The sequence below is a fragment of the Triticum urartu genome, chromosome 2A, assembly GCF_056163025.1.
Source record: "Triticum urartu cultivar PI428250 chromosome 2A, HENAU_Tu73, whole genome shotgun sequence".
NCBI classification, from domain to species: domain Eukaryota; kingdom Viridiplantae; phylum Streptophyta; class Magnoliopsida; order Poales; family Poaceae; genus Triticum; species Triticum urartu.
In genome coordinates, this window is record NC_141874.1 from 302,459,119 (window position 1) to 302,465,114 (window position 5,996).

Sequence of the window (5,996 nt, forward strand, 5' to 3'; positions counted from 1 at the left end):
AACGGATTGGTTTAAGTTGCGACTGTTATTCCAACCTTACATGCGCAACCACTCTACCCTTATATGGGAAAGGGCATTATTGATTACCTAGGCCGATACTAGCTTGGAGCCCACATTACTAGTGATGGGAGAGTTGTTGTTGCGCTCTCTCTGGACGGGGTCGTGCCAGGTAGGGCGGCCATGACTGTTTTCACAGGGCACCGGACACACCGTTGGTACCCCGTGCTTGTGGTATGTGATGAATATGGGAGCGAGGCTCCACAATTTTAAGATGTGAAATGTTGGGCACGTGGGTTACTACCAATCGAGTGGACTCTATGTTAGGTACGTCTAGGGAAAGATAGTGATCGGGTGCTTACCCTGGGTACTTGAGGTACCGCGGGTCGTGGATGACACGGAAGTTCCCTGGATCTTGTGGGTAAAGTGTGCAACCTCTGCAGAGTGTAAAACTATTCAAATAGTCGTGTCCACGGTCAAGGACATTTGGGTAACCGCTCTTGGGCTACGTCCACTTGTTTACAAACCACATGTGTGTGTGTTGATAAAACTATTTGGGGTTAAGTCAGATAACTTGACACAATGGTGAAGTTGGATTGGTATCCAACTCTGTTTATGTTGATATATGTAACTTGTTCATACGGATATCTGTACTCTCATGATGCATACTTTACAGATTGATAGATCATGTCATTGCACTCAAAACTAGCTTTCTGCAAACTACCTACTTAGTGCTATATCATTGCATTATTATGCCTTGTTACAATCATGGGTTTCTTGCGAGTACATTTAAAGTACTCATTGGCTTGCCACTGGTTATTTAATTGGCCAGGCATGGAAGAACAGGAGTTCGAAGAAGAGTTCTTTGAAGACAAACATGCGAACTAGGACGTTTCCCAGTCAGAATGCCTGTAGGGTTAAGGCAGATGGCATGGGTTCTATTTATCGATAAAGATTTCCGCTACTTAAGTTTATTTGGTATTCAGCCCATGTGGCTTTATCTATGTAAGACTTGACCATAATGGTCATAATTTGTGTAAGACGGTATGTATGGATGTAAGACTCTTGTTATTCAGCTTCTGTGTGTTCAGTGAGCATTGATCTCTGGGATCACTGTACACGTGCATTCGGTGATCACGACTTATGAGTCGAGATCCCTACAGAGCTGCTATCAGAGCCATCCTGACTGTAGGAAGCCTTAGTTAGCATGGGCGTTAGATAGGACAAAACCCGTTTGCAAGACCCTCTATACTCCTCTTATTTGCTGAGATTTCCCAAACCTAAGGGATATTTCTCCTTATTGACCTCTCCTATTCAACTTTTGTAGATGGCTGTCGCCCCCTTGAGACTTCTTACGACAGGATTTCCATCACTCCTAAGAGATTGCCTCCAACAATGCCACTATCCCTTGCTGCCCATGTACACCCTGCACGAACTAGAAAATGATGTGTTCGAGAAGGATTTCTACGCCAAGGTTTTTGTGGTTGCCAAGAACTCACCCCAGGGGTGGTTCTTCATTGGACCACCCATGCTAACAAGAGACCTGGCCGTTCAGCAAGTGGCATACGAAGCGCTCCTCCGTCTTCGAGACCTCCTCCCAGAAATGAAAGAAGAACACGCCACCCGCTACCTACCTGGCAAGAGCGGCTTTGGATCCCCAACTCAAGTGATGATTTCCCCAGAAGATGAGGATCCAACTCTCAAGTACCAGATCCGTTTCATCAATGCAGGAGACTACCTTCTACATCACCTTACTGAAGCATTCCTCAAGGCTCGCCAAGACCTCCCTTCACTTCTGCACCTCCACTGCCTCGAGAAGAAGAAGGTGGTCGAGCGAGAACAGCAAATCATTGCCTTACAAGCCCACATTGCCAAGCAGGAGCAACAAATCAAGCAACTTCAGAAAGCCCCCAACCAAACCCCACGCAGGAGGCATAGGAATGGATTTCCATATCCACCTCGTAGAGGATCATCGTCAGGCCCTCGACGACAATACTCAAGACTGAATAATCACCTTTTTGCTTCCGTCACATGTGATGGGTGTGGTGAACTTGGGCATGTTAACAAGATGTGTCCCAACAGGCGGCCGACTGTCGCATACCCATTGGCACCACAAGGGGAACCCAGAAACTAAAGACTGAACGCCCTTCTCTCCGAGCAAGCACGACTACCGAGTCCGAGAACCCCTAGGGTAGTATGAGTCATGTACCCCCATATGCGTAGTCGAGTCCGTGTGATGGTTTGAATGGAACCACGTTCTGTGTTGCTTGTTTTTATTTCTTTGTGTTTTGATATAAGTCGCACTTTTGCCCTAGGCAGCATGTACGCGACTATATCACCTATCTTACCTTAATGAATGTGTGAGGCCTTCACGACACTTGTTTGCTTGCACTTGCACTATAGAACCCCTTTAGGCATTCCCCTCCTCTATGCTAATTTTCCCTCTCATCTCTCTCCTCAACTGAAGGCCAACAAGACAAGATGCACCAAGGATTCTACTTCGGCGACCAACAAGCACTGAAGAACTTTTCTATAGCCTCCTCGACCAAGTGAAACCCCGTGGAGTTATGTTTAACACTCCAGACTAGAAACCCATTCCTAGACCCTTCGAGACTTCACGAGATACCCTAGCTCGAGTCCTTAACCATGTGCTTAACCCACAGAATTGCAAGAACCAGTTAAGCCTCTATAAACCATGCACATCACTGGGATCATTATGGAACTAGTGGACATAGTGAACGAGCACATTATCATCCTAATATAGCACAAGAACTGACGATGCCATAGGGAAAACCAGTTTGAGGATATAGGAATAGAGGACAAATGACTTGATGAGTTTATATCAATGACTTTGAGGAATTATATGAGACTATTTTGGTGGATTATGAGGCTTTCATGTTGGTAGATGAACTTGGTGGAATCATTATTTTAGAGTAGGATAGCTTTCATTACCCCTGGATAAATTGGATTTAGTGGGACAATTAAGATCGAAAGTTGAATTCTTGGAAGTATGAGGATTTGACTTAGCCAGGGGATATTGATAGGAGATAGTCGACATTACGATAATGACTTTGGGGAAGCATGTAGGAATTCTCATTGGACATGAGGTTTGGACTTAAGTAGGTGATCATAGTTGAGTATAGATATTGAGTATGTCTACGTGGTTTGGAGAAAATTGAATTTAGATTGATGATCTCAATCATGATACCATGTTTCTCGGTGGACAATAAACTGGGAGATTGGATTAATTGTCGGAGTTGATATAAGCTTGACCTTGGAGTTTACTTGACCATGATAATGGAAATTGGTGGACTTAATATCGTAGAGACAACCCTTTCAAGTATTTGGGGATTATAGGGACTTTAGGAGATCATGTGGAACACCATAGACATTGGATTTGTAGAATTAAAGGAATGTGTAGTGATTAATGGAAGTTAACAGGTTGTTGGAGTTGATTCATAGGAAGGAAACAAGATTTTGGAGTGGCATACGACGTGTTTCCTTAGGATAGAGATACACTAACATGGACCTTGGAAGAATAGGATGAGCACTTGGATTGTCGTGTTTTATTCCCGCTTGGAAGCTTGCATGCTCTACCCATGGATTTTTAGGGGTAGCCATACATATGAGTTTGGGGATCGTAGACATATATGATTTTTGTTAGACCTCCTCTCGGGAGTCACGAGAATATGGATCACATGAGTGATGATTGGATTTGACCTATACGAAATAATGCTTTCGGTGGTATAAGGTTATTTGTTTAAGGGACTAGATAGACTATTGGCATCTCAGAAGCCGTGCTTAAGGATAAGATGATAAATGTTCATTCGCACACTAGAACCCTTGAAACCCTTAAGCTCTACCAAGCCACAACATAATCGGATCATGACCATGGGCTTTGGTTCTAGGTCAAGTAGACCCTGACCAACACTCAACCATGACCACCGCCAATCCCCAGCCTACTTTATGTACCCCGTGAACAAAGTCTCCATGGAGTACTTAGACAAGATAGTTGTCATAATTATTTGATGACCTACTTGTCTACCCAAAGATGGAACAAGAGCCGTTCAGCTGGTCAAGGAACATTTGAAGACCGCCATGCCAAGGAGAAAGAACTATCCCAACCACCATCGTCAAGGAGTGAACTTTCTCATCAAAGACCAGGTGTATCAGCAAGCCACTTCTCTCAAAGGAACCAAGCATTTCCATGTCAAAGGGAAGCTCACGCTAAGATTTATCGGCCCTCTCCAAGATCACTCCAAGACGAATAATGGACGGCTACCAGCTAGAGTTACTACCTGAGTCACCCACTGTGCACAATATTTTTCCACACAACACCACTCCGAAAATGTTTCCAACTTCCTAACTAGTCCGGTCTCTACAAGGACATCGATCACCAAGCCATCGACCTCCAGCCCAATATGACCTACGCGATAGACCCCAATTGAAACCTGGACCAACCAGGACGTCATACATGAAGCCACGCCATTGAGTACTTCAAGGTTCAATGAAGCACCACTCGGAAGCACAAGCAGTATGAGGACGTGAAGACTACCCCAGGTCCAGTTTTCGTATTCCTTTCCACGCCTAGTTTGGGAATCTCGGGGACGAGATTCTTGTAAGGGGGGTAGGTCTGTCACACCCTAATTTTCATGCCACAACACTTAAGCTAATAAATCATGATAAAGTGTGGTTTGACAAAAACTTTTGCATTATTTGTCTTTTATTTGGAGTTGGTTTTCTCTCTGTATTTTTTTCAAGTGCTCTTTAAAGTCAACACAACTCCACCTTCTATACTTCATATCCTTGCCCCAAACTTTTACCCAATAATCATGCCATGTGTATAGAGCAATATAGTATTTTCTTACAAAAATAATTTGGCCAAATAGTATTTTCAAAAAATAGTTTTTCCAAAAACCCCTGAATTGAAGTTTGCACTACAAGTACTTGATTTGGGGTATGAAAAATATTTCAAAGAGTATATTTGAAACCTATTAGATATAGGACTCCCATAAACCACAAAAATATAATTTTAAAAGTAATTTTCCTATTTTATTTAAAGGCTTTTTCTTAAGGCCAGAAATGGTCTTTAATAGGTTAAAATTATTTTAAAGCTTCAAAAATATCTGAGAAAAATCAGGGAAACTGAGTGGACATATATTTTCCATATATAAGAGTTTCAACACATGGTCATGTTCAAAATATTAGGCAAAACCCTCCAAACCCATTTCTGTCCATTTCAAGTATTTGAAATATTTCTACAAGAAATATTTTCCAGTAAATCCAGGAAAATTCTAGCAAGTCACATATGAATAATATGATGACCTTGTAAAATTTCAGCTCAATCCAGACTATTTTGGTTCACCAAACTGCCCCAAAACCATCTCTGTCCAGATTCAAGTTTAAACAACTTTACATTGCCAACTTATTCCAAATGCCCCCAAACTTTGTGGTCATGCTCAAAATCCCAAATTATGACACTACACCAAGTGGTGCATCAAGGGGAATGGTTTTGGATGACTAGATCTTGGTGAATGCATTTTTGCTGGTTTCTAGGGTTTACAAAAATTGCATTGGCAACTTTGCCCAAATGATCTCAAAATTGGTGGAAGGCCCTAATTATATGTTCCATTTCACCCCATGGAGTCGCATGCCAAATGGAGTTCATTTGCTTACCCAAAAAAGCATCAAAAACCTTCTGCCACTTTACCAAAAATCCATTTTGACCTCTTCCACTAATCTCCATGGGCTCAACTTTGTACCACAGCTGCTCCTGACCCTCTTCTACCTCCAGTAACTATGGCTGCGTCTCAGCTCAATGATTGAGGGGTGAAACCACCTCATTTACCCCTCTGAACAGCCCATTTCCATCTCTCTCTCAACCCCACTCTTCTCCTTCTGGCCATCCATGGCATCCAAGGCCCCTCCCCCTTTCTTTACTCCCTCCTAGACCTGCTAGACATGATTGGGGGCGCCCACACTGCTTAGAAAATAGCATG